The sequence below is a fragment of the Mycteria americana genome, assembly GCF_035582795.1.
Source record: "Mycteria americana isolate JAX WOST 10 ecotype Jacksonville Zoo and Gardens chromosome Z unlocalized genomic scaffold, USCA_MyAme_1.0 Scaffold_30, whole genome shotgun sequence".
In the NCBI taxonomy this organism is placed as follows: Eukaryota; Metazoa; Chordata; class Aves; order Ciconiiformes; family Ciconiidae; genus Mycteria; species Mycteria americana.
The window spans coordinates 3,195,137-3,218,667 of NW_027445437.1; the positions used below are offsets into that span (position 1 = coordinate 3,195,137).

The 23,531-nt window shown below is 52.8% G+C and overlaps 2 long non-coding RNA genes across 2 annotated transcripts in view; both read left to right on the forward strand.

Annotated features, from left to right (window-relative positions):
* LOC142403023 (uncharacterized) overlaps positions 1-14,543 on the forward strand; it is a 34,506-nt gene extending 19,963 nt beyond the window's left edge. The window contains exon 4 of the long non-coding RNA XR_012773569.1: positions 14,414-14,543. This is a non-coding gene — a long non-coding RNA (uncharacterized LOC142403023). The remainder of the gene's footprint in view (positions 1-14,413) is intronic.
* LOC142403024 (uncharacterized) lies at positions 11,391-14,300 on the forward strand. The gene is made up of 3 exons (XR_012773570.1): positions 11,391-11,731; positions 12,175-12,305; positions 14,106-14,300. It is a non-coding gene; the product is annotated as an uncharacterized LOC142403024 (long non-coding RNA).
* Positions 14,544-23,531: the final 8,988 nt, after the last annotated feature.

Genomic DNA, 23,531 nt, shown 5'->3' on the forward strand with positions numbered 1-23,531 from the left:
TGGTAGCCAACATGGAAGAAAATTGATGGGGACCAGGGGAATCTTCCCTAGCAGAACCCTTGGTAAAAATTCAGCTAGGGAAAGAAGAAAAAAAAAACCTGTAGAATTTTTAATAGATACAGGTGCCACATTTTCAGTATTAAATCAGACTTTATTGCCCGTGAGTAAACAAACTGTTAACATTGTGGGAGCAACAGGGCAGGTTGAGAGGGCTTTCTTTCTAAGACCATTGAAATTTAAAATTGGAAAAAGTGTAGGGATTCATAAATTCCTCCTCTACTTGCCTGAAGCTCCTAGACCACTTTTGGGAAGGGACTTATTAGAACAATTGAATGCTGAAATAAGATTTAAAGATGGGGAAATCGAATTTAAAATACCAGAAGAAAGCCACATTGAAATTTTAAGTTTGGCTCTCACTGAACCCCAAGTTAGAGAAGAAGAAATTATGCAGGAAATAAAAGACCAGGTATACCCAGGAGTATGGGCCTCGGGAATACCTGGAAAAGCTAAAAATGCAGAATTGGTTGTTGTTAAACTCAAAGAAGGAGCACGACCCATTAGGGTGAAACAATATCCTTTGAAATTGGAAGATAGACGAGGAGTGAAACGTATTATAGAAGAATTTATAAAATTCGGATTATTGACTGAATGCTCTTCAGAGTACAACACTCCCATTCTGCCTGTCAAAAGGCCTGATGGCAAAACCTACCGATTGGTGCAAGACCTACGGGCGATAAATCGGATAGTTGAAGATTTGCACCCGGTAGTGGCAAACCCATACACTTTATTGACCAGTTTAAAAGAAACCTATGAATGGTTCACAGTGCTAGATCTGAAAGATGCATTCTTTTGGCCCTTCACCTTGGCCCCTGAAAGCCGCAACTTTTTGCCTTTGAGTGGGAAAACCCTGATTCAGGACGGAAAACCCAACTAACCTGGACAGTGTTACCTCAAGGATTTAAGAATAGCCCCACAATTTTTGGAAATCGATTGGCTAAAGAATTAGGGGTCTGGGAAAGGCCTCCAGGAAATGGTACCCTTTTGCAATATGTGGATGATATTCTGATAGGTACAGAAAAAGAAGAAGAATGTAAGGAATGGACTGTGAGTTTGTTAAATTTTCTTGGACTAAGTGGTTATCGAGTATCGTTGCAGAAAGTCCAGATCTTGAAAAAAGAAGTAATCTACTTGGGATTTGTGATTTCTAAAGGACAGAGACAGCTCGGGAATGACCGAAAAGAAGCCATCTGCAGGACCCCAGAACCGACCACAGTAAAAGAGCTGCGAACCTTTCTGGGAATGACAGGTTGGTGTCGATTATGGATTTATAATTATGGACTTTTAGTTAAACCCTTGTACGAACTGTTGAAAAATAGTCAGACACAGTTAACGTGGACTGATGAAGCCAAGAGGGCGTTCAAAGAATTGAAATTGGAATTAATGAGAGCTCCAGCTTTGGGCCTGCCAGGCATAACAAAGCCCTTCTGGTTGTTCTCATATGAGAGACAAGGAGTGGCTTTGGGAATTCTAGCCCAGAGGCTGGGTCCTTATAAACGAGCAGTAGCATATTTTTCCAAACAATTGGATGAGGTAAGTAAAGGATGGCCGGGATGCCTTCGGGCAGTTGCCGCTGTTGTTTTGATCATTCAAGAAGCTCGAAAATTTACCTTGGGACAAAAGATGGTTGTGCATACTTCCCATGCTGTAACTTCCGTTTTGGAACAGAAAGGAGGACATTGGCTGTCACCATCAAGGTTTCTGAAGTATCAAGCAGTCCTGATGGAACAGGACGATATTGAAATCGTTACACCTGCTGTAATTAACCCCGCTTCTTTTCTAAGTAATAAGCAGGAAATGAAGACTGTTGTACATGATTGTATAGAAACCATTGAGACCGTATACGCAAGCAGGCCTGACCTGAAGGATGAGCCACTGGAAGAAGCTGACCACACTTGGTATACCGACGGGAGTAGTTTTGTAAAGAATGGAGTTCGAATGGCAGGGTATGCTGTGACCACCACGGATCAGGTGGTGGAAGCAAAGTCACTCCCTAAAGGCACATCTGCACAACGAGCCGAAATAGTTGCCTTAGCGAGAGCACCGGAGCTTGCCAAAGGATTGCGCGTGAATATATGGACAGATTCAAAATATGCCTTTGGCGTAGTGCATGCTCACGGAGCAATTTGGAAGGAGCGAGGACTCTTAACCGCTCAAGGGAAAGGTATAAAACACGCTGATATAATACTGTGACTTTTAGAAGCTGTGCAACTTCCGTCAGCAGTGGCGATTATGCACTGCAAAGGACATCAGAAAGGTAACACTGACAGGGAAGTGGGAAATAAGTTGGCTGATTACGAAGCAAGGCAAGCAGCGGAACAAGGTGATGAGACACTAAGTTTAATTCCTGAAAAATCTTTGCCACTACCTGAATCATCTGAATACGATGAAAAGGATCAGAAGTTAATTACTGACTTGGAGGCTAAAATTGGCCTATCAGGATGGGCAGTGTTAAAAGATAACAGGATAATGATTCCCTTTAGACTACTGTGGGCACTGACAAAGACTGAACATGATAAAACTCACTGGGGAACTGAAGCTCTGTATAACTCTCTCACTAAGCAGATAGTGGCTAGAAATTTGTTTCAAACTGTGAAAAGTGTGGTTGATAGGTGTGAGACATGTTTGAAAAATAACCCAAAGGTAGAAAATCGTGTAAAATTTGGAAGCGTAGGCAAAGGAAATGTTCCAGGTCAAAACTGGCAAATAGACTTTTTGGAGCTCCCTAGAGAAGGGGGGTATAGGTATCTGTTGGTGTTAACCGATACCTACTCTGGATGGCCTGAAGCTTTCCCTTGCAGAACAAATAAAGCTCGAGAAGTAACAAAAGTTTTATTAAGAGAAATTATTCCTAGGTTTGGAGTGCCAGAAGTGATCTCCTCTGACAGAGGGCCACACTTCGTGTCACAGGTAGTTCAGCAAGCTAGTAAGTTTTTAGAAATTAATTGGAAATTGCATACAGCCTACCGCCCACAAGCAAGTGGACAGGTAGAGAAAATGAAAAACACAATTGAGCAAAATTTGTCAGGAAACCAACTTGAGATGGGATCAGGCCCTCCCAATTGTATTATTGAGACTTCGAACTAAACCAAGGACTAAAGAGAAACTGAGTCCCTTTGAGATTTTATATGGGAGACCATTTCAAACCAGATATCGAGGGCAAGATCTCACCCAAGCAAGGGAAATTAGCTTACAGCAATGTTTAATTAGTAGTAGTATCTACCAGAGCATGGGGTTTAGATTCTCCAGTGCACTTGTTTAAACCTGGGGATTGGGTTTATGTTAAAATATTTCAGGTGATCCTCTTGAAGAGAAATGGAGTGGCCCTTTTCAAGTTCTGCTCACAACCTACACTGCAGTTAAGCTTGAGAAGCACGCTGCGTGGATCCACTATTCGAGAATTAAGAAAGCACCTCCTGGACCATGGAAATCTCAGCCTACGGGACCAACGTCCGTAAGATTGACCCAAAATTAGTTTTACTGATGCTGCTATGCGCTTGTTTACTAGCGTGTATGCTAACAATTTAATGTTAGAGCTCATTCAAGGATTTGGTAAAATGCGAAATTTGACAAGCGTAACTGCTTGCCTCCCAGTTCCTCAATTTGCAGGCCAACCTATCCCATGGGGAATCATACCCGTGAATATGACAATGCTAAAACTTTTAATTTAGAACCTTTGTAAAAGAATTTACAAAGTTTAAAGAAAAGGGGGGAATGAAAAGAGCTAAAATCCCCAAAGACAAAAAGAAATGTTGTCAATATCTTGGTTGCTCTATGTTTCCTTTTAGTTTCCCTTTCACAAATAATTTGGCCTAGCTTGCCAGTATTGTTGGCCTTAAGTAAGGAAGCTTAGATAGTAGAATTGCTAACGAGCATTCTTTATTTGACCTAGTCATTAGAGTAAGAATGCTTTGCCTGTGTTAAATCCTTGGTTAGCTGAGAGAGTTGCAATGTAGATAGATAAAAAGGAATTCTCCAGGCCCTGTGTCCCTGGAAAGGGCTGATAAGGAGAAACTACACAAGAACCACCTGATTTTGGATATGCAAGGAAGGTATGAGTAAGACAAAGATGGACTGAGCATGCGTAAAGACAAAGTTCAGTCAGCGGTCAGAGTGATGAAGACTACTGACTTCCTCCAAGGACCACCAGAGGATCCCTAACGACCACCTAAGGACTTAAGTACGCATGCGTCAGGGACATTTGCGTATATTAATGAGTTCCAAGAAATCTCATGTTTATATAAATTAATCTTATGAATATGTATATCTTGCAACATATAACCTCTGCAATCTTGCTTGTTTGTCGGAGCACTTATGGTGGAGCGATCCCCAGTGCTGCCCAGCGCTGTAATAAAGGATGCCTGCTTAATAGTAACTCCGTTGCTATTGAGTTTGATTTCGGGAACACTCTGAAACTCCAATTCACCTGTTGGGAGATTTGGATTTTAAAGGGTAGTCTCCACGAATTTTGTTTCATAACCATTACGCGTGAGGGAGCCCTGCTTTCCTGGAGATGGCTGAACACCTGCCTGCCCATGGGAAGGAGTGAATGAATTCCTTGCTTCGCTTTGCTCGCGCGTGCGGCTTTTGCGTTCCCTATTAAACTGTCCTTATCTCAACCCACGAGTGTTCTCACTTTTACTCTTCCGATTCTCTTCCCCATCCCACCACGGGGGGAGTGAGCGAGCGAGCGAGCGGCTGTGTGGTGCTTAGTTGCCGTCTGGGGCTAAACCACGACAATGCCTACGCAAAGCCAACTTCTGTCCGTTTCTTTTCTCTTCCTGAAAGCGTAATCTTCTGTTTCTGTGCGCTTACTGTTAAATGATACTGTGAAAATAATTTTGTACTACAAGAGGAAAGAAACTGTTGGGAAGAGTTCAGCTGTTCAGAAGGAAGAGCCTTTGTTTTCATGGTAAAAGCTTTCTGTAAAATGCTTTTTCAGTCAGTAAGTTTTTGAAATATCTTCTAGCAGTACTTGAAAAACCTTGCTGCGATCCTAGCGTCCGTACTAAAAGCCGTCAAGGTCAAAGAAGAGACGTGGACAAAACGGGAGAAATGGGCGTTGCTTCCGTGTGTTTTCCAGGCTTTCCCGAGAAGCATTAGCAGCCTTGTAAGTACCGCCAGTGAGTCCTGATGTGGTTTTGGTGAGTTACTGCTTCAATAAGGTCCTTTTTCCGGAAGCTACGGTGTGTAATTTTTGGCTTCAGTTGGAAAGAGATTTTCCCGACTGGAAATCCTTCTCATTCAGAGAAGTTGCATTTGATGAACTTCCCATTGGAGCGGCTGTACGTGCCAGCAGAAGTCATCAGCAACAAGACTTTTCACTCTCTTGAAAAACAAAAAAAAAGTCAATTGCCTTCCAAGGGCCCAAGCCCAGCACGTCTTCCAAAAGCTGATGGCATCGCTGGTCTTTGGTTCTCAGTTGTAACAGCCGAGGTATGTTAAAAAGCCGTTCCTCCGCGTGCTTCAGTACAGCCAAAAGCATTAGCAAATCTGCCAGTCCCTTTTGGTAGCCTGATGCGTTGCAGCGCTGGGGATTTGATTTCTGTGTGGCTGCCCCCCCCCCAGTGAAACCATCTGTGGGATCTCTTATGTCACTGACTTTTCTATCATAACTGAAACTTTAAACAGAAGCTAAAATTGTGTCATTTACAAAGTGAATGGCACTGTTTAAACTGTGACTGCCCAATAGCTGTGGCATACAACTTACGAGGTGTATTTCAGCAGTTGGGTATTTGTTCTCCATGTTTCAAGAGAGAGGCAACGGAATGTTATGGGTTTTTCCCCAATATTTTGACGGCGTGCTCTGCAGTGCTTTATTTCTGCCTCTCGTTCCATGGCGCGTTTCCCCGGCGCTTCAGCGGCGTCTCTCTTGGGCAGCGTGGCTGGGCAGATGTCCCTCCTAGTTACATAGCACACGACCCACCCCCCAGTCCCATTATAACCGTGCATTTTGGAGAGAGATGATGTAATGGTATCCCAGCTGTGCAAGTTAAATGAATGCAAAAGGAAACTGAAATGCTTTTATCGTGTACGTGGTGTTGTTGGATGTATATAAACATACGCCCACCTTGTTAGTGTAGAGTGAATTACTGAGATTTGTCCTTTATTTTCCATGTTACTCTCTAAAGTTTTACACTTCCCTTTCAGCTTTCTTGACCGAGCAAGCGAGACGTGCAGCAGCAGCGCGAGGGCAGCAGCCGTTGTGGTGGATCCCTAAGCGTAGGTTCTGATGAGGGTCCGACCTTGTCCTGCAGCCTCACGGGGTTGTCTCCCTGCAGCAGTGCTGGAAGGAAGGGATGAGACATTTTCCAAGAGCAGCAAGAGCGTTCACTTTTAGGTGAAGAAGGTGTTGAAAATCCTATCCCTTGGTCTTAATAGTGATTTGAAGCGTTGCAGTCCCTGTAGCTGTTAAAGCATGCCCTGTATCTCGAGCGGAGCTGTTTCCCTAGAATCCTCCTTCAGCTCAGCTGCTCTCCTATCCCTTATTCTGACTGAATGCCTGTACTTTCTGCTGTGCTGTTTTTTTCATGTGCTGAAATGGAATTTGGGGTTTTTGTTTTGCAGCGGTCTTGCCGTAAGCGTCCGGTGGTGCTCCCTAGGTCCCCCCGGCCAGGTTTCCCTGCGGGTCGTTAGGCATGCTGAGGGTCAGGGGCCAGCCCTGTGGCTGGAGGCTCCTGGCTCTGTCTCCAGTGGGTGCCCCCCAGGTGCGGCAGCGAGGGCTGTCTGGTGGGGAGAGCCCGGGGCCGTTAGTTGCCCTGGGGAGCCCGTCGCAGCGCGGGAACGGAGGGGGAAGATGGCGGAGCAGAGGCCGAGCAAGAGCGGTGGCACCGTCGTCGGGCGCGCTCCCCTATGCCGTGGGGCGTCTGCCAGGCTGCGGGACAGGGGCTGGGGGGGCTGCAAGCGCCTGGGGGGCTGCCCCCCCTTTATTTTTCTAGCGGAGCTCCCTTTTTTTGGTGGGGCGTGTACATATGTAAAGGGCCTGCTGAAAGTAAGGAGCTGGCAGTTGGGGCAGTTTCCCTTGTTTTGTTTGTCTTTTGGGGGTGACTAAGAAGGGGGGAGGCTGGGGAGTGATGATGTCATTTGGGGCACCCCAGTGGCACTGGGGGGGGACGATGATGACGTGGCAGAGGAGCAGGTTGAGTGAGGGGATGGGGGGGGTCACGGGACAGGTCACCCCCCTGCCCCGCCCTGAAAGGGGGGTGAGAGCCCCAAAATGCCTGAGAATTCGTGGGGGAGGGATTAAATAATTAAAAACTAAATATGGGTGTAGGGATTGAAGTAGAGAAAAATCTCTTTTATATATATATTGAAAAATTTTATTTAAATATATATATGTAAAAAGATTTTAAAAGAAACCCCTCTGTCTACTCTATTGTATAAAGGATTTTAGAATACGAACAAATCTCGATAGAGACATACAGGGTGATAAAATAGAAAAATAACTTATATATAGGAATTTAAAAAAGGAGTTTAAAATGCATAGGAAGATGATGTATATGCAGAAAGTTAAAATGGCAACAAGACCGACAGAGCTCTCCCCAGCTGCGGTACCGACTGCTGGGCACCGGGTGGCAGCAGCGAGCGCACGCACACACACGCGGCACCGCGCATGCGCGGCTCCCAGGCTGCAGTACCGACCTCTGGTCACGTGGCGGCAGTAGAGAGCACAAAACAAATGCTTCAGCGCGCATGCGCGGCTCCCCATCTGCAGTACCGACGTTTGTCCACAGGGCGGCAGCACGGACTACCTGAAAACGCGCAACTGCGCATGAGCAGCGACACAGTTGCAGTACCGAGGTTTGGTCACCGGGAGACAGCAGCGAGCACAAAACAAACTCGGCATTACGCATGCGCGGCTCCCTACCTGCAGTACCAGCTCTTGGCCACACGGCGGCAGCAGCGAGCGCGGGAAAATGTGCCACTGCGCATGCGCGGCTCCCTAGCTGCAGTACCGGCTTTTGGCCACACAGCGGCAGCAGCGAGCGCGGGAAAATGTACCACTGCGCATGCGCGGCTCCCTAGCTGCAGTACCGGCTTTTGGCCACACAGCGGCAGCAGCGAGCGTGGAAAATGTACCACTGCGCATGCGCGGCACCGTATAGCTGCAGTACCGGTTACCGGACACACAGCGGCAGCAGCGAGCGCGGGAAAATATGCCACTACGCATGCGCGGCACCCTATAGCTGCAATACCGGTTATCGGACACACAGCGGCAGCAGCGAGCTCGGGAAAATGTGCCACTGCGCATGCGCGGATCCCTAGCTGCAGTACCGGCTTTTGGCCACACGGCGGCAGCAGCGAGCTCGGGAAAATGTGCCACTGCGCATGCGCGGCTCCCTAGCTGCAGTACCGGCTTTTGGCCACACGGCGGCAGCAGCGAGCTCGTGAAAACGAGCCACTGCGCATGCGCGGCTCCCTAGCTGCAGTACCGGCTTTTGGCCACACAGCGGCAGCAGCGAGCGCGGGAAAATGTGCCACTGCGCATGCGCGGCACCCTATAGCTGCAATACCGGTTATCGGACACACAGCGGCAGCAGCGAGCTCGGGAAAATGTGCCACTGCGCATGCGCGGCACCCTATAGCTGCAATACCGGTTATCGGACACACAGCGGCAGCAGCGAGCGCGGGAAAATGTGCCACTGCGCAGGCGCGGCACCCTATAGCTGCAATACCGGTTATCGGACACACAGCGGCAGCAGCGAGCTCGGGGAAATGTGCCACTGCGCATGCGCGTCTCCCTAGCTGCAGTACCGGCTTTTGGCCACAAAGCGGCAGCAGCGAGCGTGGGAAAAATGTGCCACTGCGCATGCGCGGCTCCCTAGCTGCAGTACCGGATTTTGGCCACACAGCGGCAGCAGCGAGCGTTGAAAAATGTGCCACTGCGCATGCGCGGCTCCCTAGCTGCAGTACCGGCTTTTGGCCACACGGCGGCAGCAGCGAGCTCGGGAAAATGTGCCACTGCGCATGCGCGGCTCCCTAGCTGCAGTACCGGCTTTTGGCCACACGGCGGCAGCAGCGAGCTCGGGAAAATGTGCCACTGCGCATGCGCGGCTCCCTAGATGCAGTACCGGCTTTTGGCCACACGGCGGCAGCAGCGAGCTCGGGAAAATGTGCCACTGCGCATGCGCGGCTCCCTAGCTGCAGTACCGGATTTTGGCCACAGAGCGGCAGCAGCGAGCTCGGGAAAATGTGCCACTGCGCATGCGCGGCTCCCTAGCTGCAGTACCGGCTTTTGCCCACACAGCGGCAGCAGCGAGCGCGGGAAAATGTGCCACTGCGCATGCGCGGCACCCTATAGCTGCAATACCGGCTTTTGGCCACACGGCGGCAGCAGCGAGCTCGGGAAAATGTGCCACTGCGCATGCGCGGCTCCCTAGCTGCAGTACCGGCTTTTGGCCACACAGCGGCAGCAGCGAGCGCGGAAAATGTACCACTGCGCATGCACGGCACCCTATAGCTGCAGTACCGGTTATCGGACACACAGCGGCAGCAGCGAGCGCGGGAAAATGTGCCTCTGCGCATGCGCGGCACCCTATAGCTGCAATACCGGTTATCGGACACACAGCGGCAGCAGCGAGCGCGGGAAAATGTGCCACTGCGCATGCGCAGCACCCTATAGCTGCAATACCGCTTATCGGACACACAGCGGCAGCAGCGAGCTCGGGAAAATGTGCCACTGTGCATGCGCGGCTCCCTAGCTGCAGTACCGGCCTTTGCCCACACAGCGGCAGCAGCGAGCGCGGGAACATGTGCCACTGCGCATGCGCGCCTCCCCAGGGCGGGCCGGTCAGAAGCCGGAACTGCAGCTCGGCACCGCCCATGCGTGCGCGCGCACAAGCGGAGCTGTAATCCCGGAGGGAAGCTCTCGCATCCGGCTCTGCTCTCACACACTGGCGCTCATCAGCAGGTAAAAATTCTGCGCTTCGCTTTGACATTGTCCTCTAAGGGAAAGCTCTGGGTCTGGATGTCGCTTGCTTATTTGCTGTGGAGTATTTGTGTTTTTCAGCAATCGTTCCAAATAGAACTGGGTGGGTTGGGCAGGGCAGAGTCAGGGTCTTTGCAGGGACCTGGGAAGTAAAGTCTTGAACACAGAAAAGCTTAAAGCATTTGCTGTACAGAAGGTTTCTCTGTACCCACTACATCTTATACTGCTTATTAGCAGTGACTGATGTTTGTAGGAGTACCGTGTGGAAGTGTGAACGTTCATTACTGCACTAAAACTGCTTTGGTTCTGTGTAGAAAGTAGAGGAACTACAAAACAACATCGTGTGTCGTGTGTCCCCCCCCCCCTTTTTTTTTTTTTTTGTTAAACATACCGTGTTTGCAGGGCCTTAGCTTTCTATTGCCAGACTGGCAAAGCTTCCCAAGCTCTGTTCCCCCGCAGTCACCACAAGTCTCCAATAGTTGCCAGGATGGTGAGTTAGTTTTGGGCTTCTAGCCCTCCACTCTGCCATTGTTTTAGTCAGATCCTGCATTCCGCTCAGTTAAAGACTCACGAGAATTGCTTAACATTTGCATTTGGAAGTCATGCTTCAAACAATGAATTTGCAACAAATGGGTTTTTTTGACACTAGTCAATGAACTCCTGTAATACTGCAGCAAAAGGACATTTTTACTGGTTGTTGAATCTCAGAGTGATAACATAGGCATCCCTGTTGGAGCCCTTACCGCAACCACTGCAATGTTTGTTTACACCCTGCTCGGTTCTTTTGTAAAGGTGCGAAGCTGTGGGAGGTGCGTTATTCCCAAGGTGCTACGGCGCCGATGCTCTGGCTGTCGGCAGGAATGGGCAAAGCGGAAGGCTGTGTGGCTAGGGGAGAGTGGCGTGGACGTGCGACTGCTCTCTCTGTTGCACCAGAATTTCGACGGCTGGGTTGGGCTGCTAAATCGATGGAACGACTGGAAGAAACTTCAGAAAAGTGAGTGAGTACTCTCCTTATCTTTATCTTTTAAAGCAGTCTTTCTACAGACCCCTGTCCATGGCTTAGCTATTTGATTGGCGTGAAACAGACCCAGAATTTTGCTTTAAGCAGTGTTCTGATTCACTGAAATTCCCCGTAGGTAGAGAGCAAGAATTACAAATGTAGCTTGGTGGTTGAAGTTCTCGGGGTTTCTGTGAAAGCTAACTTGCCAGAATGAGTAGGAAGCAGCCTCAATTCCAGTAGAGATACTGTATGAAAGGTCCTTTTCTTGACAGGAAGAGAGCTTCACGAAACGTCAGCACGGTTTGCCGTAGGGCCTCCGACATACTTGTTCAGTCATGAAACATTTTGAAACATTTGAAACATTTGCCTTGCGAGGACAAGGGCTGTCTCCTGGTAGGCAACTGAATTCTGTGACTGATTCCACCGCTCCGCCCGGGGAACCTGAAGGAGGCAGTCCCTAGGCCAATGCAATCTAAAATGGGGGTCGTTTTAGTTTTTTTTAATCGTTTCTTAGGGATATGAGGCTTGTGTGGGTGTTTAGCTTGCCCTGTTCTTTCTGTTCCTAATTCTGAACCCACTGACTGGCATAAAAGAACGGTCGTGTTGTAGTCTGACGGTGTCGTCTCCCAGGAGCTGGTGGAAGGCCAGGGCTTACGTAAAGCTGATAAGGAGGATGCGGGCTGGAAAGCGGAACGTCTAAACGAGAATTACGGTCCTTGGGAGAGAAGCACGTCCTGAAGAAATAGGTAAGCTAATTAAAATGTTTTGGGAACCATCCGAAACAACTAGTAGGAGCGTGATAAGAAGGACCCTCCCGCAAACTGTCCTCATTATAATCCTAAAAGTCACACCCCTCGAGCTAGAGACCCCGGCCCGAGCAGAGAGCCCTCACCTCTGAGCGTGCGCAGCATATTAAAGTAGTGCTGTAGCTTTAAGTTGAAATAAGAGAAATGTAGACCAATAGAAAACTGCTTTGTGTAATTACTTACGCTTATGCATATGCGTAGCTAGCCTGTATAAATACTGTACTTGTATGAGCGAACTTTGTGCTAGCTTTGTGGAGCTACCGCCTAGCGCCCATCTCTGCGCAGACATGCCATAAAAATACCTCTGCCCTGTGTGTATATGGGCGTCCCGCACACGGGGTAAACGACCTCACACTTGTGGGCTAACAGTTTTGACACTCCAGGTGGGACCGAGCTGACAGCCTCGCCCGGTTCGTCTTGCCGCATCCGACAGGGAGAAGAGGCCTGAGCGGACTCCAGCGCGCACCGACCCGTCGATCGGGGACTCCTTCAGCTCCTCTCCTGCGGTCGGGCGGTAAGCGACACAACGGTGCAATGTTCCTGAAAAGAGGTATTTTTTGGGGATAGGAGAAAAGGGGGTAGGGGCAAGATGTCTCGGGAAGCAGGCGGCCTCTGTTCTGTTCTGGGCTCTGCATAAGACGCACCGGGAAAGACAGGTGGCAGTAGCGTAGTTCTGTTTGTTTCTCCACGCTGTCCTGTTCTGAGTAACGAAGGGAGACGTCCCTCGTTCTGGTTAGTGTAGAAATGCTGGGTTTTTCGGTACCGATATGGGCTCTGCTGCTTCCCAGGAGGCACCCCTTTGCTCTCCTCTAGGATGCATCCTGAAGCATTGCAATAAATTTGGGGGAGATGCCATGACTAAAAATCAGCTATCAGAAAGCGATAGTTCGAGCTCCCCTCAGACAGGCTGTAGGGCCTGAAGGAACACCGGTGTCCGTACACGTACCTTTTACTGCTTCTGATTTATTAAACTGCAAACAGGTAGTCGGATCCTATCGAAACAATCCAGAAGGAATGTATAGTACTGTTAGTCACAACTCCTAGTCCTAACTGGGCAGATGTACAGGCTCTCCTAGAATATTTGTTTACCACCGAGGAGAGGAGAAGAATTTTAGAGAAGGCCAGAGAGGGACTGATCCAACAATGTGTGTGTGGGGGTGGGTGCCTAATACCGATATGTACCTCCCGAAAGAGGATCCGGAGTGGGATCCAAACACAAGTGTGTGGCATTACAGAGGGTAAAGGAATATCAGAAGTTAATTTTGTATGGGATTCAACACGGAGTGCAAAAGCCCAACAATTTATCTAAACTATCTGAAGTAAGGCAGGGGGATAAGGAAACCCCATCAGCCTTCTCTGAGAGATTGTGTGAAGTAGCTCGAAAACGGACAGATCTGGATCCGGAAGATGATAGCAATTCAAAGTTATTTAACACGCTGTTTATTGGTCAAGCAGCAGCAGATATAAGAAAGAGATGACAAAAGGCAGAGGGCGAGGATGGCATGACAATCTCACAGTTCTTCTCAATGGCATATAAGGTCTGTAATAATCGGGAGGAAACAGAAGAGAAGGAGAAGCGGGGACGAGTAACGCCGCAAGCTTCTTTGTTGGCTGCCTTGACGGAAACACAAGAAAAAGGGAGAGAAAATACACGAGGTGAATTTTGTGGGCGAGGAAGGGGCCGTAGAAATAATAGTAGAAATGGTTATGACGTTCCCCTGGGAATGAATCGGCGTGCACATTGTAAGCAAGAGGGCCGTTGGAAAAAAGATTGTCCGTGCCGTCTGAGTAATGGGGAAAGAGAGACAGAAGAAGCCCTTGGAGTCATGCCGGAGATTGGGTTGGACTGAAGGGGGGCCGGAGGAATCTATGACAGTTTCCCCAGATGATCCTCTGGTTCCAGTCAAGCTGGGGAATGAAAGAATAGATTTTTTTAATTGATAGTGGAGCCACGCATGCTGTAGTAAGTAGTTGTAGGGGACCCTTAAGGTGAACTAAAATAAGCGTTGTTGGTGCAAGAGGGAAAAAGACTTTAAGGCTGTTTTTACAAGCTATGGAATGTTCCATTTTGGAAGCACTAAATTAACTCCTGAATTCCTTTAGATGCCAGAATGCCCCCTACCATTGCTTGGGTGGGATTTACTTGTAAACTGAATGCACAACTAAGTTCTTCTGAAGACTCTGTTCAGTTGACTCTGTTCAGCCCGCAGGGGACCTCTCCTGTTTGTGCTGGACGCCAGCCTGAACGGGACCTCTCCTGTTTGTGCTGGACGCCAGCCTGAACGGGACCTCTCCTGTTTGTGCTGGATGCCAGGCCGCAGGGGACGTCGCCTGTTTGTGGCGGACGCCAGCCCGCAGGGCACCTTGCCTGTTTGTGGCAGATGCCAGCCTGAACGGGACCTCGCCTGTTTGGGGCACACCGATGGCAGGCGCTGTCGCCAAAAGGCAAAGCAGGGTCATAGCAGAGTTTTCCATTTCTGGGGATGGGCTCAGCCGTCTCCTGCACAAACTTCTGTTATGTAGCAACGGGGATGGTAGCTTTCTTCTGTTTTCTTGAAGAACAAGAGGATGATGGAGCACGTGACAAGAGCATGATCTTTTTCTCTTCCTTTGGCAGTACAGGCACCCAAGGCCAGCCCGCATCCAAGGAACAGCACGGGGATATCCGTGTCGACCATCAGCAGAGGAAGGAAGCTTCTTTTGGAGGCTGAGGTGATGAAGCAGAGTCCTTAATTGTTCTGTTGGATTTTCAGCATGGGTGCGGGGAGGGCCTGGGACATGCAAAACGTGGTCCCGGACAGGGAAGCTGTTTATTAGCTGTCTATGAGAGCTATCATGGACACCACCGGACTGGCATCCTGTAAGGATGGTTTCACGTGTTTTCTTGTTTAGGGGCCAACCTTGGCTTTGGGCTGTAAACTCAAGTCTGCCAGGCCGGTGCCAGCTTGGCAGCAGCATCTGCCCACGGCAGCACCAGCTTGGTGGTGGTGTGTGCCCATGCCTGTGCCAGGTTGCTGGTTGTGTCTGGCTTGTGAGGGTTGGGGTAATTGGCCCCCTGTTCCCCATGGGCTCCAGCTGTGGCCTGGGGCAGCACAGGTGGGACCCATGAGGTGAGGATGGGGCTGGGCCCAGGGTTTAAAAAGGGCTGAGGATGGGGCTGGCCCTGCTGTGCCAAGGGGGCTGCCTAGGCATGCCTGCCTGCCTGCCTGCCTGCGGGAGCTGGCTGAGGAGTGAAATGAAGGGGCTTCCCCAGGCAGCTGCCTCCAGCAAGGAACAGCCGGTCCCCACAGCCGGGACGGATCCGTCCCGGACAGAGTGCACCACCAGCACGTGGTGCCGGGAGCTCGGTGCCCCCATCGGCCGTGCGCATGAGCCACCGTGTCTCTGGGCAGCCTCTTGGGAGAGGAGCATCGAGGCACCCGGGCGGGCGAGGCAGCCGGCACTGTGGAGGAGGAAGGGGCAGAGGCCGAGAGAGAGAAGCCTCGGGGCGCCGAAGGTCTCCCGGCGACGCCGGGAGCTGCGGTGAGTCGCGCATCCCTCGCGTGTGTCCAGGCCTCTCTCTGCCGTGCTTCTCCAGACCTCTGCCTGCCTCCTTGCCTGCACCTGCCTCTGTCTCCCTTTCAGGCTGTTTGGCTCCCCAAAGCTTTTTGCCCGTCTGCTAGCACTGCCCTCCACACCGTCGCCTTCTCCATTGCCTTTCTATGCCTCTCCCTTTCCAGCTCCCCACCTGCTATTATTTCACCCTTCCCACACTGCCTTCTTCCATATTGCTGGGGAAAATGGCATTTCTAGGTCTCCCTCTACGCAGTGACCTGTCTCTCTTTTCAGTGACTCCCTCTGCTCTGCACCCTGTCTTCTTTTTTCTAGTAAGCTGTCCCTATTTTTCAATTTTTTACTCTCATAATTCTTTTCTTTTTGAAATTTTGTTTCTAGGTGTACTCTTACTTTGTTTTCTGTCTCTCTTTTTTTTATTTTTTCCTGTTTCCTGTATCCTGGTGCTTTCCAAATTTTCATTCTGTGTCTACTTTTGTCAAGATGTCTCTCCCTGTTTAATTGTTTCCTGTCTGTCCTGTAGCCCGTTGCTTTTAACTTGTCTTTCCTCGTCTATCTTTATCCAGTTTGCTGTCCTCCTTTTTTAATTCGTTCTAGTCTGTCCTGTACCCAGTTGCCTTTAAGATTTTCTTTCTATGTCTCCGTCTACTTAGGTTTTTTGCTATTTTTTAATTTTTTCTCTCTTAATATCTTTGGAATTGAAAAAACTTTTGAATTTTTGTTTCTGTGTTCACTTCTATGTATTTTTTCCTGTCTCTCTTGTTTGTTTTTTCCTATCTGCGCTGTATATTGTGACTTTTAAAATGTTTTTTCTGTCTACTTTTACCCAGACGTCTAACCCTATTTCTTTATTATTTCCAGACTTTCCTGTGTCACGTTGCTTTTGACGTTTTTTCTATATGTGCTTGTATCCAGTTCGCTGTCTGTATTTTCTGTTTCATGCTCGTCTGTGCCATAGCCTGTGTCCTGGTTTCCTCTGGGACAGAGTTAATTTTCTTCCTAGCAGCTGGTAGAGTGCTGTGTTTTGGATTTTAGGATGAGAATAATGTTGATAACACGCTGATGTTTGGGCTGTTGCTAAGCGGTGTTTACACTGCTCAAGGACTTTTTCAGCTTCCCATGCTCTGGCAGGTGCACAAGAAATGGGAGGGGGCACAGCCAGGATAGTTGATCCAAACTGACCAAAGGGCTGTTCCATACCATACGATGTCATGCCCCGTATATAAACTGGGGGGAGTTGGCGGGGGGGTAAGGGTCGCTGCTGGGGGACTGGCTGGGCATCGGTTGGCGGGTGGTGAGCGGTTGTATCTTTTTTTTATTTTCCCTCCCTTGGGTTTTGTCGTCATCGTCGTCCCCCGCCCCCCCTCGTTGTTTTCCTCCTCATTACAATTCATTATTACTATTACTATTATTTAGTTCCAATTATTAAACTGTTCTTATCTCAACCCACAAGTTTTCTTGTGCTCTTCCGATTCTCTCCCCCATCCCACCGGGGGTGAGTGAGCGAGCGGCTGCGTGGTGCTTAGCTGCCGGCTGGGGCTAAACCGTGACGCCCTGTCACTTTTTAAATTTTGTTTCTGTGTCTTTGGTTATTTAGTTTGCTGTCCCTATATTTTATTGTTTTCTTCCTTTAAGGCCTTTGACTTTCAAATTTTTTCTATGCCTACTTTTATCTAGTTTGCTATCCCTATTTTGAAATGTTTTCTCCTCTGCCTCGGACCCTTTTGCTTTTTCAATTTTCTTGCTACGTCGACTTTTATCAAGCTGTCTGTCCCTGGTTTTTTAATTCTGTCTGTCTTGTCACATACCCTGTTGCTGCTTAAATTTTCTGTCTTTTATTTTTGTCTCTTCTCTCCATTCATCCGGAGGCTGAAGAGGGTCTCCTCGGCACGCTGTTATTTCTGAAGCGCTATTTGTACCCCTCTCGCTTTGTAAGAACGTCTCCTCCCTCTTCCTCAGAGCAGTCTTGTTGTCCTCTCCTCCATCTCGCTCGCCTCCAGTGGGTCAGTGTCTCCCTCCTGACCTCCGTAGTCTGGTCAGATCCCCTCCCCAGTACCTTGGTGCCCTCAAGCCGCCTTCTGTCTCTCTGGCCATCTCGGCACCCCTCTGTTTCTGTCGCGACGCTTCCTGCGAGCGCCCTTGTGTTGCGTGGCCATCCTTTAGTTCTGCAGCAGGCTTTGTATCTTTCTTATTCAGAGACAACTCTTCCTCAGGCTTTCATTTTCCCTCAGAGCACTCTTGCCTTCCCTCCGCCATGTCGGATGCCTCTGTTCGGTCCCCGGTCCCCTGAGGACACCTCTACTCTGTTCAGATCCCCTTCCGTGGGGAGGGGTTTTGTGGGATTGACGCAATCCCACAAAAGATTGTGTCAGCAATCCTTTGTTTGTCTCGTTGTCCACGTTTCCCCCGCCCCCCGGAGCCCCCTCGTTCCTGTCACGATGCCTCCCGAGACTGTCCTCGTGCCCCACGCCACCCTTCGAGCTCTGCAGCCCTCTTTGTGTCTCTCTCTTATTTGGACAGAACCCCTCCTCAGGCTTTCGTTGTGCCCCACAGCTCCCTGACCTTATTCACTGCCGCCTGGGATGTCTCCATTCGGTCGCTCGTCCCCGGAGGACATCGCTGGGACACCCTCTTGAGTTTTGCACTGCGTGCCAGAGCCGCCTTCTGTCTCTCTCTCTCTCTCTCTCTCTCTCGCTCTCGGCACCCTTCCTCTGCCGTCACCGTGCCTCCTGAGGCCGTGCTCGTGCCCCACGGCCCTCTGTGGCTCTGTAGCGCAATTTGCACCCTTCTTGCTCCCGAGAACCATTCCCGATGACATCTTTCATCTCCAGGACACTCGTGTTGTCCTCTGTGCTAGCTAGGACACCTCTGTTCAGTCCCTGGTCCCCTGAGGACATCTGTGGTCTGTTCAGATCCCCTCTGGACTTCTTCATTGTGTCCTCGAGCCTTCTTGTGCCTGTCCCTCTCAGAACCCTTCTGCTACTGTCACGATGCCTTCCGAGCAGCACGCTTTTAGCTCCGTGAGCCCCCTTTGGACTCGCTTTGTTGCATTCGCACCCCTCCTAAGATCTCTGTTCCCAAAAAAGAGTGCTCTTGTTCTTTTCTGTGCCATCTAGGATGCCTGCCCAGCTCCAGGGACGAGGCCCAGCACCAGGGACGAGGCCACAGCTCGGCCGCTCGGCCTAGGTCCCACAACTCAGCCTGGGCCCTGCACCTCAGCCCTGCAGCTCGGCTGCTCGGCCTCAGCCCTCGCACGCACACGCACACACACAGCCAGAGAACCTTTCACTCACAAAAATACCTAGAGATGGAGTTAATGAGAAGACAGGAGACTCTGCTGATCAGGCACAGGGCATGGCCAGACAGTCCTACTGACCAGCAACCGATTTGCATGCCACCAGCCCTTTTTATCCCCTCGTCCCTCTCTTTTCCGATGCTTGTTCCTCCCCAAACTCCTCCGATACCTCCCCTTCCCCACCTCTGGTTCCTCCAGTAAAGGTACCGTAGTACATCCTGTGCGGTCCCCGCGTGCGTCCCATATCCTTAGCCAGCAACCTTTCTCAGGCTGTGTGGTGATCCGGAAAGCCGCTCCCGTCTACTGGTTGTGACGAGCGTCGCCCCGTAGCATGGGGCTGATGGCTCTGCCGGGACAGCTCTGGCAGGAGCCAGGGCAGGGAATCTGTTTCTCTGGCTGGGTCACTGGGGTGCCTTACCTGGCACGGTGCCTCTGCGTGACCTGGAGTTTACGGGGACAAGCTTTTTATCGCGTAACCTAGCAGGGAGCCACACTTAAAGCTTTGGAAAGATGCTCTAAAACTAGAACTGTCCAATGACCTTAGTAGTTGGATTGGTTTGTGGGATAAGCCTATCGGAGGCATCAACTTGAAGACAGCTGCTTGACCCGTTTTGTTGATTTCAGTCACGTTGTTTGAAGGAAGAATGTACAGAAAGGGCCGAGGAGGTGTGACAAGAAGAAAGGAAAGAGCAAGTAAGTCTTGAGAGAGGGGAAGAACCTCAGTGCTGCGAGTGACTGAAGGTGCTAAGGGCTACGAGATTTTGGGGGTAGGTGTGCACATGTGAAGGTCTGGGCGGGAACAGCGCACAAAGAGTAGTAAAATACAGTTGGGGAACCCAAGATTGCTCCTCATTCTGGGCCTGCGCACGCGCCCTTGCTCTTGCAGCTGCAGACACGCTGGAGCTGCGGGGGGGCAGGCACGCCAGCCTGCCTGGAAGCAGGCTTTGGGCGCGGGGTCCCTCGGCTGAGGCGGTGCCAGTTAGTGGGGGAGAGCCCTGTGTGTTGGGCAGGTGAGGGGCGAGTGAGGCCGGAGCATGGCAAGGGCTGGGCTGGGGCAAGCGTGGACAGAGGGGACAGAGAGGAGGACCTGAAGGAATAGGGGTTGTGAGCTCTTCATTCCCAACCAGGTCACTGAGGGGCAACCACCTACAGTACCCGAGATACGGGGGAAGGTCTGGGGCCAGCACAAACGGTGCTGAGAGAGGGAGTTTCCATAGGGTCTGGTGGTGGCTGCAGGCTGCTTCCCATCAGCCACAGTGAGCCCCGTGGCATGCCACACAGCCCTTTTGGTGTGCACCAGTTTGTATTCGGCTGTGCCCTGGAGCCCTCTGAACTCCTGAATTCATATTTTGGGTTCCCCCCCAAGTCCTTCCATGTGTCCCAAGGCCCTGTGTTTGTCACACAGTATGCCACCATGCTTTCTCTTTAGCTTTCCTCCCATCCCAGAGTTTTGCCAGTGCTTTTTTGGTGCGCTCTCGGGTCAACTGTTTCCCTCTCTGTAAGGCCCAGGCCCCCCCCCCCCTTCACCTGTCTGTGCCCCCAGAGTCCTATGTTTTCCTTGTCACCTGCTGATGGCTTCCTCCCACCCCACCGTTGCACTCCGGAGCTCTCCCTTTGTTCTCATCCCCTTTTCTCTTCCCGTGCAGCCCAGGACTCTCCCTTGAGCTTTTGGCAAGCTGCCCTCAGGAGCTGGGGCACCCCTCTGCTGTCCCGGCCACCACAGCTGTCCCCAGTGGGGCCGAGGGCAATAGCCTGTGTTCTCTGTGGGATGCAGTTCTGGGCCCAGGGCCTGGAGCTGACAAGCCTCTGGCGTGGCCAGCAGGGCCGATGGCTATGGTGCCTGTGTCCCCCGGGCTGCAGCTGGGGGCCACTGAGCTGGGCTACTGCCACGAGTGCGGTGTTCACGTCACCCCATGAGGGTAGGTCCAGGACAACACAGCCAGTGCTGAGCAATACAGGCTGGGACCAGGAGCGAGGCTGCAAGCACAGAACAGGTGAATGGGGCCGGGGCGGGGGGGGGGGGGGGGAGGGGGTCCCTGCGACCGGGAACATCCCAGGGAAGGTGACCCAAAGGGGGAGGTGGGGCTGGGGCAACAGCGATCGGGTCCAGGAAGACCCGCGCTAGGGCCAAGGAGCGGAGGGTGCGGCGCCGGGGTCGTGGGTGGCCCAGAAGCCGAGGGGATGGGGGAAAGCTGATGCACCGGGGCAGCGGGGAGGCTGCACATGGACATGCGGGGCTGCCTGAGCGCTGGGGCTCACCGGGGGGTAGGGGTAGTGCTGGGGAAGCACCTGGGCTGGGGTCCTGCGAAAGGGCAGTCCCGGCACAAAGGTGTCGTCGTCCCCCCCCCGTCCCCCCCCGGTGCGGGGGGGTGGGGTGGGGGGTGGAGCGCTTCCAGGCCGTGCGGAGGTGTGGGCAGCGCTGGAGGGGTTCGGGGCAGCTGGGGAAGCATCGGACCCGAAGCGGAGCCGGTGGTGGTGCTGGGAATCGTGGCACGGCGGGGTCCCGCGGGCGCTGGTGAGGGGAGGAGGGCGTACGGGACGGTGTCCCCACAGGGTTAAAGCCCAGGGAAGGCAGCAGCCCGCAGCATGCTGGGAGCTGTAGTCCTGGGGTAAGCAGCGTGTGGTGGGGCACGTTGGTCGCAGGGCATGCCGGGAGATGTAGTCTTTCGGCAGGGCGCTTGCAGACAGCCCCCTGCCCTGTGCAGCACGCCGGGGTGCGTACTCGCCCCATGCCGGCCGCCGGGTACCTGCCGGGGCTGGCAGCCGTCTGCCGGCGGGGAACGGCCTCGGGCACGTGGCGCGGGGGGGGGGGGGGGGGGGGGGGGGGGCGCGCCCGCGCTCGCTGCCGCCCTCTGGCGGAGGAAGCGCGGTACTGCAGGTCCGGCACCGCGCATGTGCGGGGGGGGTGCCGCCGTGCTCGCCGCCGCTGCCGTCCGCCGGTAACGGCAAGGAGCTGCTGCGGTGCCTGCGAAGCGCCGCCGCCGCGCTCGATGCTGCCTCCCGGTAAGGAAACGCCGCCGCCCCACGTGCGCCCTGCCGGCGGGCGCTCGGCGCGCTCGGCGCGGGACTGCAGCGCCGGCGCCGCCCGGTGCTCGCCGCTGCTGGTGCCGCGGCACGGCCGCAGCGCGGTGCTGCCGCGCGGCGTTCGGGCGCCGGCGCTGGCCCCTCCGGCGCGCCGTCGGCGGCCGGCGCATGCGCGGTGCCCGGGAGCGGCATGGCGGCGCGCTGGGCGCGGGTCCCGGCGGCGGCGGGTGTCCCGGGGCACCGGCGAGGCGAGCGAGCCCCTTTGGCGGGCGCGGGGGTGTGTTCTGGCCGCGGTCGGGAAGCCTCCCCCTGCCCGCTGCGGCAGGCTGCCGGTGTGCTGGAGGCGAGCTGGGTCAGGGCAGCCCCAGGGAGTTGCCCGAGAGCTGAGAGAAGGGAAGAGGGGAAGGAGGCGGACACCCCCCAGGCGAGGACGCCGGGCGCCTCCCCGCTTCCAGAGCTCCCCCTGAGCCTCCCCCGGCCCCGCTTGCCCCCCCACCCCGCGCAGCTGCCCCCAGCTCCAGCCCCTCCCCTGAAGCCTGTCCCGTAGCCCCCGGTCGCCCCCAAGCCCTGTCGTGCCAGTGGCAAGCTGGCCTTCCGCGTGTGTCCGGGAGCCCCTGCGGAAGGGGAGGCTTCAGCCGGGGGCGATCTGCGGTAATAACGGTGGCGGCTTCTTCTTTCCCTCTCCCAGAGGCTGCGCTGAGGCCGCGGTTGTCCCTTCCTCCCCTGGGGCTGCCGGTGACGGCACCCGCCTCAGGCTTGCGTGGGTTGTCTGTGCCTGGCCTCGCTCTCCTGGCGGCGTGGGGGCGAACATGGACGGGCGGAGCGCTTGGTGGCTGTGGACAGGAGCTGCGGCGGCTGAAGCTGGAGAGGCCAGAGAAGGGTGGAGAAGAAGAAATCGAAGGCCGGCCGGCCGGCAGCTGCCTCCCGCTGCAGGCAAGAGAGAGCCCGCCTCTCCGGGCGAGGAAGGATCCCTCCTCGTAGTCCGCAGCAGGCCAGGCCGCCAGCGTGCACCGCAGGGTCTGTATGCGTAAGCCGGAGCGTGGTCTTGCTCCCTGTCCCTGTCTGACAATCTGTGTCCTGCTCCTTGTCCTTCTTTTTCCCCTCTCTCTATCGTCCCCCATCCTTCTTCCTGTGTGTCTTTTTTCTCTTTCTGTCCTTCTGCCCCACGCTTCTTTCTCCACCTCTGTCCTGCTCCCTGCCCCTTGTTTCCTCTCGCTGTCCCTCTCTCCTGCTTCCTGTCCCCGTTTTTTCTGTCTTTATTTCTCTGTCCCGCTGCCTGTCCGCTCGTTTCTTGCTGTACCTCCCCGTCCAGCTGGCTCTCCGTTTTTTCCTTTCTCTCCTTCTCTGTCCTGCTCCCTGGCCCTTTTTTCTCTTCCTCTGCCTCTGTCCTCTAGCCCGTGGCCGTTTTTTTAATTTTTCCTTCTTGGTCTCTTTGTACAAATCTGACCCTTTCTTTATTTCCCAATCCCTTTGTCCTGTTCCCTGTCCTTTTTCTCTCTCTGTCTGTATGTCCTGTGCCCTGTCGCCGTCGTGTCCCTCTGTTCTTCTTCCTCTCCTTTCCCCCCCATCTCTCTATCCCTCTGTCCTGCTCACTGCCCCTGCATGTTCTTGCTCCATCTCTCTGCAGGGCTCCTCGTCCCTCTTGTTTTTGATTTCTCTGCCTCTCTGACCTTTTCTTTCGGCCTTTCATTCTCTGGCGGCACCTCAGTCTTCTCCCTTGTCTTGCTTTTGTCTTTCCAGTCCTCTGTCCTGCTCCCCATCCCGGTATTAAATAGGGGTGGGTGCAGGCCCTGTTCTCTTGGGACTGGCGGGGGAAAAAGCAGCCCCGGGCCCAGCGCTGTCCTGGGGTTTGTCGGGGGGTTTTGGGGC